The sequence below is a fragment of the Suricata suricatta genome, chromosome 17 (genome assembly GCF_006229205.1).
Source record: "Suricata suricatta isolate VVHF042 chromosome 17, meerkat_22Aug2017_6uvM2_HiC, whole genome shotgun sequence".
NCBI lineage: Eukaryota > Metazoa > Chordata > Mammalia > Carnivora > Herpestidae > Suricata > Suricata suricatta.
The window spans coordinates 46404024-46420004 of NC_043716.1; the positions used below are offsets into that span (position 1 = coordinate 46404024).

Sequence of the window (15981 nt, forward strand, 5' to 3'; positions counted from 1 at the left end):
AAAAAATAGTACATTAAGAACATCACCGCCTGTGGCACGAGAGTCACAATAGAATTGTCAGGTCGTTACACCTGTGTGAATGTTGTCTCCCTGTGCTATGACAGTTATATAGTCGTTTTCGTATTTTACGGTATTTTTGCAAATCAGAAAAATAGTGCCAGTGCCAGTGATAAGAAATCAAATCTTACCCGAACATCAGGAAGGCAAGCAAAAATAACGTAAAGACAGGGAAGGAGACAAAACAAAAACGGCTCTTAAATATAGAGAATAAACTGGGGGTTGCTGGGGGATATGGGAGGGCTGGGCTAACTGGGCAGGGGCATGGAGGAGGACACTTGTGCGATGAGCGTCGGGTATTATGATGAGGGATGAGTCACTGGAGTCTACTCCCAAAATCATTAGTGTACTATCTGCTAACCAACTTGGATGTAAATTAAAAATAAATAAATAAATAAAAAGTGTTGCCAGACTTTATCCAGGTGATCAAGGTCAACATCAATAGTGATAAATCATGTAGACAGTATTACCTCAATATGGTGTGATAAAAACACACTTTATTTCTATGGCCTTCTTCCTAAAGACCCACAACACCAGCCTAACCGTTTATTTGAGAAAAACAGCAGACCAGTCCTAACAGAGGAGCATGCTACAAAACACCGGACCAACACTCCTCAAAACCAGGGTGGGCGCCTGGGTGGCTCAGTCAGTTAAGCCTCCGACTTCAGCTCAGGTCAGATCTCACGTTTGTGGGTTTGAGCCCCATGTCAGGCTCTGTGCTGACAGCTAGCTCAGAGTCTGGAGCCTGCTTCCGGTTCTGTGTCTCCTTCTCTCTCTGCCCCTCCCCTGCTCATGCTCTGTCTCTCTCTATATCAAAAATAAATAAAACATTAAAAAAAATTTTTTTAAAAACCCAAAAAAGCCCCAGGAGGTTATCGACCCCAAGGAAAGTCTGAGAAACTGTCACAGCCCAAAGAAGCCCAAGGAGATTGACAAATGAACATATTGTGGTGTCCTGGATGGGATTCTGAAACAGAACAAGGACGTTAGGTAAAAACTAAGGAAAACTGAATAATGTATGGGTTTTACTTAATGAGAATGTATCAGTATTGGTGCTCTAATTACAACAAAAGTGCTATATTAATGTAAAATGTTAACAATAGGGGATGCTGAGTGTAGGGTGTGTAGGGACTCTCTGTTATTATCTTCTCAGTTTTTCTGTAAATCAAAAACTATTCTAAAAAAATAAGGTCTATTTAAAAAAAAGAAATCAAGTCTTCCAAACAAAGCATAATTGAAACAAGATAGATAGAAATCATCGCTCATATTGAAAGCACGTTGGACTTAAGCCTGTGTGTTAAAAGTACAAAGGAAGAAAGTAAAAATATAAGAGGTTTAAAAAGATTTTTTTAATGTTTTATTTATTTTTGAGAGAGAGAGCAAGAGTGAGCATGGGCGGTGGGGGGAGGGGGGAGGGGCAGAGAGAGAGAGGGAGACAGAATCTGAAGCAGGCTCCAGGGTCTGAGCTGTCAGCACAGAGCCTGATGCAGGGCTCAAACCCATGAATTGTGAGATCATGACTTGAGCTGAAGTGGAATGCTTAACCGACTGAGTCCCCCCTCCCTGGAGCCCCAGGAAGAAATCAAAAATTAAATAAGCATGTGAAGTACTGGAAAACATCCTTAATGATGGTAACTTCTCACAGTTACGTTGGCATTAGCTTTCAGATGTTTTGATTTATTCATGGAGATTCAGAAAATAAGTTTCATCAGTAATAAACTCTTATAAGCTGTCAATCTTGTGTTAATTTTAATAGAAGATCTCTTGCTGATGGTGTCCCCAAGATATATATGTTCTGAACACAGTGTCTTACATACATGATACATTTATTCTTATATGTGGTAAAAGTCATCCAAGAAGTTGGAAGAGTATGAACTAATATGGAGGGATGGAGGGGGCAAGAGTGTATGTGAAGAAAGCTAAGAAAATGAGCCCGTTTGGAACAGGAATCCAGGAAACTGGTGGTCAAGATTGAGAGGGACCCAGTCCTGCCCGCCGCCACCCAGTGGTGGGGGCAGAAGAAAGTAGTCAGTCCATAGGAACGGGGAATGGTTGGACAATTTGGTCGTAGCACAGCATTAGATGAAACTGTCACGGGAGGAAGGCTTACCCTTCCTGAATATCTCTCTGCAGTAAACTAGGTCTTGAAGAACAGAAAATGAGCTGCTGGAGAAGCGGATCGCCTTTCTAAAAGAAATAAAGTGTTTCAAGAAATGAATGTGGTAATGTGTTAATGTCTAAGCATGAGGTTCGGAGTGAAGCAAACAGACATGATTTTCCGGAAGAAAGATTTTTGTTAGACTATAATAAACAATAAATAAGCAAATGTCAAACATTTCCAGTCTTAAGAAAAACATCATTTTACGTCCTTGCTGAATTTCCTTTATAAACCATAGTCCCTGAAGTTGGAGGTCTTGAAATTTAACAAGGGAATTTAAAAATTATGACTTTGTTAAAATTTGGATCTTCTGGTTTTTTATTACTTGATATAATATTGATTCATTTTAGGTGTGGAATACACAAACGTCAAGAAACTTTGAAGAAACTTTCAGTAATTTGAACCATATATCTCTGTTCTTAGTGAAAAATGAAAACACCCCAAAGGAGGTTTTATGTGGAATAAAGTAGGTCTGGAAATGGTCTATATTGAAAGACCTCATGGTCTTTTGATGTCTGATTCTTTGATTTTGTTTTTTTCTTTTTAAAGGGGTGCTATGTGATTATAATTAGAAACATTTCGAGTTCTTTACTTGGGAAGTTAATTGTTCCTTCGCTTGCTCTATTCTGACTAATCAGTGGCCTTGAATGGTAGCAGTGTTTGCAATTGTTACTAAGGAGATTCACCGTGTTTGGTAGAGAAAGTTCCAGTTCATCGTGAAAGATGATCACATCCATAAACCGTAGTCATTCCTTCTGCAGGTTGTGGCTCTGGTGTGAACATATATTTATAATACTTTTAAGAAGTTTCATTTTAATAATTTTCTAAGTACTTAGTGAGACTATAATAGTTTGTTTTCCTGCAACGGTTACCATTGCTTTTGAAGGTGGAAATTATGGATAAATTACTAGAAGGCACCATCAAAAACTTATATTCCTTTTTATTAGGTGATTTTAAAAAGTATTCAGTTGGGCATTGATGCAGACATTCGTGTCATCTTGAGAAAAGTTATCCCTACACTTGGAACGTGCCTGCCAATTCTGAATACACTTTATTTTCTGAAACAGAGCATCTTAAGTATCAGTGGTGGGGGGGACCCATCTTTTCTCTCTTCTGCACTTTGCTCGAGGGTCGGAAACCATTTTAGGTGGAGAGCAGTCAAAGCCTCCCGTTTGCCATAAGCATTCCTTTGCCCCAGTGAGCATGCTGATATAACTTTCCATCTAAGAAGCATGATGGAAGGTTCGAGAGAGGACAGAAATCTATAGTGACCTTGTTTCAAATTGAAAAGGAAGTTTCTGTTCTGTTAAGTACTTCTTTGTAGATATGTCTTTACAGAACCCTGTGTTTCTCCTCTTGAGAACACACTGCTTTAAATCAGCGTCAGTATAATCTGATGGGCAAGGGGCCTCTTATTGACGGAGGCATCTGTGACACTATTTCACACAACAGCTTTCATTTGTAACATGAGACTTTGAGGTTTATTGGAGTCTTTTTTCAGGACTTAAGTTTGCTCATTTTTTTTAACAGTTTATGTATATAGCCTCCTGAGTTTTATTACAATCAAAATTCACTTAAGCAATGAAATGTGGTACAATGGATTTAAGCCTGGTGGGGAGGTGATAAACTAATAAAATATAGCGATACTTCAGTGTTTTATAGTTAACAAAATGCATATATTCCCTTAGTTCATCCTTAAAAGAATCTTATCTGGTTGTTTGGTATTATCTTCAGTTTAAAGGGAGAAACTGAGGTTAAAAGAGATTAAGCAATTTAACCAGTTTGGCACGGTTAATATGTGGCTGAGCTAAAATTTAATCCTAGGCCTTCCAATTTCTAATTCAGTGCTCTCTTCCTGGTAGAATGCTGACTTTTAGCTTTTGGGTCACTCATTGGATCTCCTTTTGTATTTTTAAAATGACTTGATACACATGGTTCATAGACGGCAACGTTTACTAGATAACATGTCATTGCTAATTCTTCCCCAAAGACCCACAGGGGAGAATGTGCCCTGTCCGCAGGTTCTGACAGCGGCCCACCATAGGACCGCCTCTCCTTCTCCGCCATGTGCATTGGTCTAGAGTGGACGCCTGATCCAAAGGGAGCAAATTCATTTTACTCTGAGATACAAAGAGCTTAAGGTCACACAGCTAGGAAGTGGAGGTGCAAGGATTTGAAATTGTATGTGTTTGCCCCTGTTCTTAATCACTGTGCTCCTTCTTCATCTTGGGAATTTGGAACTGGAAAACCTAGAGACTTAATCAGTGCAGAAGCTGGGAACATAGAAAGTTTCTGGGATGAAGATTGGGCAGCCACTCGGGCCATATGCAAACTAAAGGTCTGAGTAATTACGTTGAGGCCCAGAAGAAAATGGAGCGATGCAGAGAAGCTGTAAGAAATGCAGCCCACGTGGACAAGGGAAACACTTCATGGGCGCCTGGGTGGCTTAGACGATTCAGTGTGTCAGTCTTGAATTTGGCTCAAGTCATGATCTCCTGGTCATGGAATTGAGCCCCAAGTGGGGCTCCATGCTGAGTTTGGATCCTGCCCAGCATTCTCTCTCTCTTTCTCTCTCTCTCTCTCTGCCCTTCCCCAACATGTGCTCGTACTCTCTCTCCCAAAAATAAATGAATGAATGAGTGAATGAATGAATGAATGAATGAATAAAATAAAATAAAAGACACTTCATCAAGATCTCTCATCTTTATAATATATAGCCATTTTATTTTGGAAGTGTGAGTTGGAAGATATATTAAAATTTATTTAAATAGTTATTATTTTTTAAAATATAGATTCAATTTGGCCCATGTAATGCTATTACAAATTATTTATTTTAAAAAGACATTTATTCAATTAGCTGAATAAGAACATTTATTTTTTCCAATAAAGTTTAATTGAGATTGTTCTGAATTTGTCACTTTATTCTGTAGAAGTCTCACAAATATTTGAGGGTTTTTGTCAGGCTTTCTTATGGTTTTTTTTTCACATATAAGTATGATTTTCTTTGCTACATTTAAAGCTTAAATTCTGGAGCAATGAAAGATTAAAGATATTTAGAACAGATAAAAAAGAGCTTAAATGTCTCCTCTGTCAAAATTATCACAAATTTTAAGAACAAAGCCTAAATTAGCATGGAAACGGCATGCTTCTCTAGATTACATAGGAATTTACTTATGAAAATAAAATTAATGATACTGCTTTATTAGGAATACCTATGACTTATTCAGTAGGAATAAATTCTTAATATAAACTTGTAAAAAAAAAAACCCTGAAAAATTTGTAACATTTTTTATTTGAGAGAGATTAGAAGTCCGTAAATAATACTCCTTTTCCCTCTCAAATTTATTTATTTATTTTTTAAATTTATTTTTTAAATTTACACCCAAATTAGCATATAGTGCAACAATGATTTCAGGAATAGATTCCTTAATGGCCCCTTACCTATTTAGTCCATCCCCCCTCCCACAACCCCTCCAGTAACCCTCTGTTTCTCATCCATATTTGTCTCTTCTGTTTTGTCCTCCTCCCTGTTTTATATATATATATTTTTTGCTTCCTTTCCTTTATGTTCATCTGTTGTATCTTCAAGTCCTCATGAGTGAAATTATATGCTATTTGTCTGACTAATTTTGCTCAGCATAATACCCTCTAGTTCTATCCACGTAGTTGCAGGCAAGATTTCTTTTTTTTTTTTTTTTGGATTGCTGAGTAATACTCCAGTGTGTGTGTGTGTGTGTGTGTGTGTGTGTGTGTGTGTGTGTGCGTGCATGAGTACCACATCTTTTTTATCCATTCATCCATCGACAGGCATTTGGGTTCTTTCCATACTTTGGCTATTGTTGATAGTGCTGCTATAAACATTGGGGTGCATGTGCCACTTTGAAACAGCACACCTGTATCTCTTGGATAAATACCTAGTAGTACAATTGCCAGGTCATAGGGTAGTTCTATTTTTAATTCTTTGAGGAACCTCCATACTGTTTTCCAGAGTGGCTGCACCAGTTTGCATTCCCACCAGCAGTGCAAAAGAGATCCTCTTTCTCCACATCCTCGCCAACATCTGTTGTAACCTGAGTTGTTAATGTTAGCCATTCTGACAGGTGTGAGGTGGTACCTCACTGTGGTTTTAATTTTTATTTCCCTGATGATGAGTGATGTTGAGCATTTTTTCATGTGTCAGTTGGCCATCCGGATGTCTTTCCTGGAGAAGTGTCTATTCATGTCTTTTGCACAGTCCATCACTGGATTAGTTGTGTTTTGGGTATTGAGTTTGATAAGTTCTTTATAGATTTTGGATACTAACCCTTTATCTGATATGTTGCTTATAAGTATCTTCTCCCATTCTGTTGGTTGCCTTTTAGTTTTGCTGATTGTTTCCTTCACGATGCAGAAGCTTTTTATTTTGATGAGGTCCCAGTAGTTCATTTTTACTTTTGTTTCCTTTGCCTCCAGAGACCTGTTGAGTAAGAAGTTGCTGCGGCCAAGGTCAGAGGTTTTTGCCTGCTTTCTCCTTGAGGATTTTGATGGCTTCCTGTCTTACATGTAGATCTTTCATCCATTTTGAGTTTATTTCTGTGTATGGTGTAAGAAAGTGGTCCAGGGTCATTTTTCTGCATGTCACTGTCCAGTTTTCCCAGCACCATGTGCTGAAGAGACTGTCTTTATTCCATTGGATATTCTTTTCCTGCTTTGTCAAAGATTAGTTGGCCATACATTTGTGGGTCCACTTCTGGGTTCTCTATTCTGTTCTATTGATCTGAGAGTCTATTTTTGTGCCATGCGTCTCAAATTTAGAATTAATTTGAAAAAATAGAAGAACCTGGTAGCTGAAGTTATGGTTTAGGTGTGAGGCCAACATTCAGATTGGGTGTCCCCCCTCCTAGAATCAATGTACTTCCCGGTCATAGTCCAAGAGGCCAGTCAGAGTCTGCACAGCAGATGACATTCCTGGAGAGAGAAAAGAGAGGCTGAACAGGGCATTCACAATGGTTTCTCCCAAAACACAGCATTGTTAGCAGGTGTGGGAGAGAGCCAGACCCAAACAGGCAGAAGTTCTCTTATTGTTGAAGAGGCTGAAGTCCTGCTAGATTTTTTTCTCTTTTTTCTGTCGGCATTTCATTTTAGAAGTGCACCTGCCCCTCATTGATTCTATCTTTTATATTTTGAGTAAATGGAGCATTAACGTGATTTTAAAAATCAGACCTGCACTAAAACATTTATTCAGAAAAGTGGCGCCCCACCCCCACTCTTTCTGTCCTTTCTTCTCAGACGCCAGACCCCATAGGTGGGTGATCTCATTCATGAGTCTCTAACAGATCCCTTCTGTGTTTGCTTTTGCACAGATGAGCAGATATGACACGTGCATATTTCAGTGGAGTTTTCTCACGCTTTGCCTTTTTCATTTCTTGTAAACTGGAGGTCATTCAGCCTTTGTACATCAGTGTCATATGCTAATGTGTGGATGAATCAGTTTATGCCACAGTGCTCCTACCTATGGGCATACAGGTTGTTCCAGTATTTGCAATTATAAGGGATGCTGTAATGAATAACCTAGTAGACGTGTATTTTTGTATTGTTTGAAATATGTATTCACCATAACATTGTAGGAGGGAGAATGCTGGGTCAGAAGATAAACATATATGTAGTTCTGTTCTGTATTGCCAAATGCTCCTGCATGAAGGTGGTACTGATTGAATTTCTACTATATATTAGAATGACTTTTGGCTCACAGCCTCCCAAATGGAATGTATTATATTTTTAAATTTTTTGCCGGATAAGGTGATAGGTGTGATACATTGTACCCAATATAGTTGAAACTTTTAGTTCTCTTATAATAATTGAAAATAAACATATTTTAATATATTTAAGAGCCACTTTAACAGCTTTATTGAGTTATAGTTGAAATTCAACACATTTCGCATATTTAAAGTATACATTTACACATTCTAACATATATACACACTAGTGAAAGGAAAGTACCAACATGAAAAATATGTCTCTGTAAGCATATAATTATTCCCAAAAGGTTCCTCATGTCCCTATGAAATGTCTCCTGGCCACCCTTCTCTGACTTCTCCTTGTGGAGGTGGGCACTAATCTCCTTTCCACCCCCCCCCCCTCTTTTTTTTAGTTTATTTATTTTGAGAGAGACAGAGTGTGTGAGGAGGGGCAGAGAAAGAGGGAGAATCTCAAACAGGCTTTGCACTGTCAGCACCGAGTCTGATGTGGGGCTCAAACTCACAAACTGGGAGATCATGACCTGAGCCAGAATCAAGAGTAGGACGCTTAATTGACTGAGCCACCCAGATGCCCCAAGCACGAATCTCCTTTCTGCCACTATACTTCGATTGCTAGAGTTTTTAATAAATGGAATTGTACTATTTTATATTCCCTCTAGCAGGGTTTGGAGTTCTGTTTCCTCCACCTCCATACCAATAATTGATATAGTCAGTGTTATTATTTTCTCAATTCCAACAGGCTGGTCTAAGTATTTCACTGTGGTTTTATTTTTATTTTATTTTTTTGCATTTCCCTAGTAACTAATGTTGAAAAACTTTTCATGTCTTTTTTTTGGTCATAAGTATATCTCCTTTGGTGACTGTTCAAACCTTTAGCCGTTTTTTTTTTTTTTTTTTTTTTAACTGGGTTGGTTGTTTTCTTATTATTGAGTCTTGAAAATTCCTTGTATATATTGGATACAAGTCCTTTACAGATAGACAGTTTGCAAGTGCTTTCTCCCAGTGTGTGGCTTTCCTTTTCATTCTTTTTCATTGTTTATTACAAAGAACTGAGGTTTTAAACTTTGATGAAGTCCATTGTATTTATTTGTTCTTTTATGGATTGTGCTTTTGAGATCACATCCAAGAAATCTTTTTTGGGCCCCAATCACAAAGGTTTTCTTCTGGAAGTTTATAGTTCCAGGTTTTACATTTGGGATTTTGATCTTCATTTTGTATGTGCTGATAAGTATGGATTAAAATTCTTTTTCCTCTTTCTTTCATAATACTACCTTCTTGTCTTAATACGCATAGACTTTGTAGTGACGGAACCGCTCTCATTTGTAACGTTGTGAACTTGTATTGTCTCTTTTTCCCTATCAGTCTGGCCAGAGGTTTATCAATATCACTGATCATCTTGGACTTAGGTAATGTAGTCATTACTAAATGTAGTATTAGGTTATCTAATAATGAGTTATTCTTGCCTTTATGGCATGGATCCACCTTGCCAGTAACTTCAAGATGTCACTGACTGTCTTCTTGCTTATGTTGCTTCTACCGGGAATCTGCTGCTACCCTTATTTTTGCTCTAGAGCATCTCTTCCTTCTGGCTGTTCTCAAGATTCTTTTTTTCTTTTTCACTAGTTTTGGGGAAAATCGATTATGGTGTGGCTTCATGTAGTAGTTTATTTGTCTCATGTTTGGAGGTCTTGGAGTTCTTGGATCTGTAGATTTGTAATTCTAATTAAATTTGGAAAGCTTTTGGCCATCATTTCTTCGAATATTTTTCTGTCCCTGCCTCTCTCTTTTTTCCTTTAAGAACTCCAAACACACACGGATTCGGTTGCTGACAGTTGTCACTGATGCTTTGTGTTTCTTTGTTATGACTCTGTTTTCATCCTGTGCTTTGGCTCGGTTAGTTTCCATCGCTGCGTCTTCAAGTTCACAGACCTTTTCTTTAGCAACGCGGGTGATCCCGTCTGTTTCATTCTTCATCTCACATGTTTTACTTTTTCTGCCGAACTGCAGAAGTTCTGTCTCTCGTGTTTTCAGCATGAGGCGTGGTTTCAGCCTGATCCCAGGCATGGGTCTCTTTTGTTCCTATTGCTGTCTTGGCCCCTGTTGTCCTCCATGATTTAGCCACAGCCTCTGCCTCTCACGGCTTCTTGGTTTGCTACTGTTTATGCTGGGAGTGGCCTTTCCTGTATTTTCTTCTATCTAGTCCTCCATATGCTTTAGGTAACTTCTTCTTATATAGGTGTGTGTGCATGCGTGTGTGTGTGTGTGTGTGTGTGTGTGTGTGTGTGTGTATTAAAATGTGGATGTATTTGCAAAATACATGTTTGTATTTGATATTTATAAAATATCTTTTATTTTCCTCCTCACCATCATACTTTCCATGGAAAAAGCAAACCTCCATCAGAAGATTCTTTATTTCAAGGGGAAGATGAATCTGGTAGGGGTAAACTATTTCTAAAGATAAAGTTATGTTTCAGATATAATAAAATATGCAACCATTTTACTGGTTATAAAAGGCATGCACTTTACTGATAAGTGCATGAAAGTATGTAAGCTGGATTTATGTTAGTTTTCAGATAGCAGTCTTTATTTATAAAACGTATCTCATCCATGTTTCACCGACCATTCCTTCCTGCCTCGTACTCAGTTTTCCAAAGGCTCCAGTGATTATCATACATGTGCTTAATAATAAGCTCAGTCACTGTTAATCTGCTGCCATGTGGTGGTCATCAGTTCACTTACTGTTAATGTGTTAAGTGCCCGTTATGTGCCGGACACCTTGACAGGTATTGAGCGGACATCACTGAGTTAATCACGCCCTGCTCTTGCACTAAGGGAGCTTTAGGGAGAGCAAAGATAAAAAGACACTGAATTAATACAAATAAGAACAATGAAGATTCAATTCAATGAACCAAAACAGAAACATAGAGTACTAAGGATTTATATATAACAGGGTGAAAAACCTTACCTAGGAATGAGGATGAAGAAAGTGATGTTAAAGTTAATTGAATAGTATGTCAATTATACTTCAATGGAAAATTATATACATATATATTTTTAATACACATAGTTCATAAAATATATATGTTACACCTCTTAAATGTTCTGAGTGATGGGGGCACCTGGGTGGCTCAGTTGGTTAAGCATCCGACTTCGGCTTGGGTCATGATCTCGTGGTTCATGAGTTTAAGACCTGTGTTGGCCCGTGTGCTCACAGCTCAGAGCCTGGAGCCTGCTTCAGATGCTGTGTCCTCCTTTCTCCCTGCCCCTCCCCTGCTTATACTCACTCTCTCTCTCAAAAATAAAAATTAAAGAAAAACATTAAAAAAAAACATTCTGAGTGACGATCTTAAAGACATGGTTTTTATGAAGCTTTTCTATTTTACCCTAGGTGCAGTGAGGTATTCCTCTGGTCCTTGTTTGCGCAAAGTATTATGTTCATATTATTAAGTAGCTTTTGTGACACTTAAAATAATATAGAGTTTATCTTCTTTCCTATATTGTATGCAGGGACAACGTGTTGATTATTTTTGTATCTCTAGCGCCAAGCACAGATCCTGGCATATAATTGGAGTGAATTAAATGCTTGATAATTATTTTAACTTTCAAATGTTCTAAAAGTGGTTTAGTTTGCAAATATTAATGTTATATAAGGATAAATTATAGTGCAGACCTACTTGTAAGTTCAATTAATTAGTATCAAACCATGACTTAGTAAAACATATGTGTGTAAATGCACAGGTTTAAAGAAATAGGCTGGTGTAGTAGAATGACTTTGGACCTTGAAGTCAGATGGGCTGGTTTAATTTCTCATTCTGCCATTGACTCTGTAAACTTGGACAAATCACTTAACTCTTCTAAACTTTTTTATTTTCATTTGTGAAAAAAAACACTAAATGAGAACTTTTTTATCATTATAAAAATGAGATGAAATAATACATGACTTGCTCTAAACTCATGAGCATAATAAACACTCAATAAATGTTCATTCTATTTCATTGTTTGTGAAGACATTAAAAATCACGGTTGCTAAATGTTATAGCTTGTAGCAGTAGCCTTCATCCACTAGAAATACTGAACAGTGGCTATTGTGACTTTAAAATTACTTCACATAATTTAGAAGTCATTTCTGATAAGCAGGAAACCTTTTCTCAATGATAAATATGACATTTATGTTTGGTAAATAAAGAGAAAATTTGCCTACTTAAAATTTGATCTACTTGTGCATAGTGATGAATGTAAGTGAGACTATTTCTCGCTACTTTGAAATATTGAACTGCCCAGGGACAAGGCATGGATGATGTTTTGAAGGAAATAAATATTTCAGCTTCACGTTTCAGCCTTTCTTCTGTATTCCTTTGATCTAGCTCTGGTTTACTTATTATTCTGCTTGAATGACTTCACATTGCCTTCTTCCTCTCCCTAGTAACAAGAAGTGGTCCTGTACTTATTTCAATGTATTTAGGCTTTGTCATTTTATAGGATGAACGTGCCTTTTCTTATTATTTACTGATTCTCCTGCCTGTAAACTAAACTGGGTTGGTCGGGGGGTATGTGGCTTTGCATGTATGATGTATAATTTATAGATGGATCTTTTAATCAGTACTTTCTTAAATATAAGAAACATAAAAGGAAACATTAGATTTGAGATTTTTTTTGAAGTTTATGAGTTTAAAGATTTTAAAGGAATTTTTCCCCATTATATACTGTAGCTGTTTTATCTTGACAGATAACTTTCTCAGGGTTTTCGTATTTTACCATAAATATTCCAATTGCTTTTCTCTTTGCTGAGGTAGAGTTCTTTTAATTTATTTGTAGGCCTATATTCTAGGCAGAAATTAGTTTAGCCCAGAATTATTATGTAAAACTTTAAACTGCTTAAACATTACATTTACCTATATTGCTTTATTTTATACTTTACACACAAATCTTCTTATCTCCTGAGATTGGTTTTCTTTTTAAATGTTTTATTATTTTTGAGAGAGAGAGAGAGACAGACAGACAGACAGACAGCATGGGGGTGGGGGCAGAGAGAGAGGGAGACACAGAATCTGAAGCAGGCTCCAGGCTCTGAGCTGTCAATACAGAGACTGATGAGGGGCTCAAACCCATGAACAGCGAGATCATGACATGAGCTGAAGTTGGACGCTTAGGCAACTGAGCCACCTAGGGCGCCCCCTTTTTGTTGTTGTTGTTGTTTATTTATTTATTTTATGAGCCATAGAGAGAGAGCAAGCAGGGGAGAGATAGAGGGAGGGAGAGAGAGAGAATCCCAAGCAGGCTTGTTCTGTCAGTACAGAGCTCGACACAGGGCTCAATCTCATGAACTGTAAAATCATGACCTGAGCCAAAATCAAGAGTTGGACACTTAACTAACTGAGCTACCCAGGTGCCCCAAGATTGGTTTCCTTATATAGACTCTCTCTAACTCTTTCCATTTGTCATATTCCTGTAGACTTAGAATTTGTCACACACTATATACTACTACTTGATTTTTTTTTCTTACATTTTCTTTTTCCCCTTAATCAGATCATAGTTCCAAGAGGATCCATTTTTATACTTCTAGGTCTTCTACGGTATCCGACCTAGGAGATCTTGGGATTTGCTGCTAGGCCCCTTGCCTCAGCTCTTAGAACATGACTAAGTTACTAAAAATATAGGCTGGCAGGTTGGTGCCAGGATCAGTTCTTTTAAATCATGATTCAAATCCTGTTGACTTCAAGGAATTTATAGACCACTGAAAATCCATGTTTTTAAGAGATTTTTGGAGAGTTGAAGAGATTCCTCATCCTTATTCATAAGTGATATGCTTCAAAACCAATCATGGTTCTTTAGGACTGGAGCCTGGCTCTGGGGTCACAGATCCCTGGGGAAGCAGGGACAGTAGAAGACCCTTGTCAGAAGAGAGTTCCGGAAGCGCTTCTCTATACTGTTACCATGCCCTTTTTGCGCATTACCACTAGCATCAAGAGAAGGATATCTAGCTGCTTTAGCACTGGGCCACCTTGGGTGTGGTGACCGCGTGTTCGCCTGTGATCAGATCACTGCTGTTGTATCTGAGCCAGGAATGTGCTGGGAACTGCTGGCTTTCTTCGTCCTACCTTCATCGTTACCGCCTGTAAGCCCGCCTACTTTAAGGGCTTCTAAGAAGGTTCTGATTCACCCGAGTAGGATGGAGATTCCTGCAGTGGAGATCTGTGTCTTACTGATCCGTCTCTCCCACTAATGAGAGTGGAACGAAATCTCTGTAAACCCTCTCCTTCTGTTTTTCAAGACCCCATGTTCAAATATCCATTATAATATTTAATATTTATCTTTATTTTTTCCTTTACTTAATGGAGTCTTCTTAAAAAGATAGGGTTCTTATGTAGCTTTGTTCCTTAGTATAAGTTAGTGATTAACATGTAGGTCTTAGGCAAATTTTTAAAGAATAAGTTAAGAAAAGGTTGGATGAACTTGTTGTAAACTCAAAATATGATGTTCAAACTTTTAGGAGGAAAAAAATGGAAAAAATCTCAGGTTTGCTATGGTCATTTTAAACATAATTTTGTTTTCCTTAGAAATGCTCTTTTTAGAGGCGCCTAGGTGGCTCAGTTGGTTAACCCATTAACTCTTGATTTCAGCTGAGGTCATGATCTCATGGTTGTGAGATGGAGTCCTAAGTTGGGTGTGGAGCCTGGTTGGGATTCTCTCTCTGTCTCTCTGTCTCTCTCTCACTCTCAGCCCCTCCCCTGTTCACATGCACATGTTTGCAAATTCCTTTTCTCAAAATAAATAAACTTAAAATATTCTTTTAAAATCTTCCAGTATGTTATGAAAGATGTATTTATATTTGGTTTTTAGGCTTCAGTGGTTATAGGATTATCTTCTACGCCGTCTACTCTGTGACTTGGGAATACGCTTTATCCTAGTGTATTTTGCGTGCCATCTTTATGCTGGGACCATGCGAACCTTCTCTGTTTCGTTGCAATTTCAGTACATGTGATGCCCCACGAGCGCTATCCCCGTGTAGCTGAATTGCACTAGCACCATGCACACGCACTGCGTTTCAGAATTGTGATGTAGGTCTTTGCTGTGAGCAGTGCAGAAATGCTGGGCAGCATCATTTCCTTATAGGGCCTTATAACATTTCCATAAAAAGTCACCTTAGCCCTGAATTGGCCTTCTCATTCAGTATTTCATAATCACTGGGTGCCCCGGGGGTTTCCACAGCCCTTCTTTCCTCTTTAGCCATCCCACACTCATTTTCTTTGCCTGTTTCTGGTCTTACGAACTTTCCTTCGAGAAACTAAAACTTTCTGTGGTCGCTTCTTTCTTTTGCAAACCTTAGCAGTCATTTGTTGATCTCCAGAAGTCCTAGTTCAGAACCATACTGATTCTCTGCACTTGACCACACGCAGAATTTGCATATTTTGGCAGACACGTCTTGATCAAGGGGACTATCTGGACCTACCTGAATATCTTTGGACAATTTTACCCTGGGTCCTATCTCATCCAGATTTGCTTCTATTCGATGTAAATATGTCCTTTGGAAAGAAATAATTTGGCTTTTTTGGGTTATTTTTAATTTTGTTATTATTATTTTTTTAATGTTTATTTTTGAGAAAGAGAGAGAGACAGAGCCTGATCAAGGGAGAGGTAGAAAGAGGGAGACATAGAATCTGAAGCAGGCTCCAGGCTCTGAGCTGTCAGCACAGAGCCCAATGCAGGGCTCAAACTCATGAACCACGAGATCATGACCTGAGCTGAAGTTGAACACTTGACTGACTGAGTCACACAGATGTTTCTTTTGGTGATTTTTAAAACCTGGTGACATTACCTAGAAGGAATCAAGTAAGAGCAAAAACGAAAACTTGAAATACTTAGACTGAAACAAAATATAACCTGTGGATTTTTTCTTTGCCTTATTTAATTTTTAAATTTGTTATATTCCCAACTTATTTATTTATCCATACAGCATTAAGACAGTTATAAATACTATACATAAAGTTCCTCAGACAGCCCTTAATTTAAGTTTTGAGTATATATATA

At 38.0% G+C, this 15981-nt stretch overlaps 1 protein-coding gene and 1 pseudogene across 1 annotated transcript in view; one reads left to right on the top strand and one right to left on the bottom strand.

Annotated features, from left to right (window-relative positions):
- The window catches only part of CEP112 (centrosomal protein 112), a 408254-nt gene that overhangs the window by 135794 nt on the left and 256479 nt on the right, over nt 1–15981 (top strand). The gene's annotated exons all lie outside the window — the stretch shown is intronic.
- On the bottom strand, nt 14844–14943 carry LOC115283093 (annotated as a pseudogene).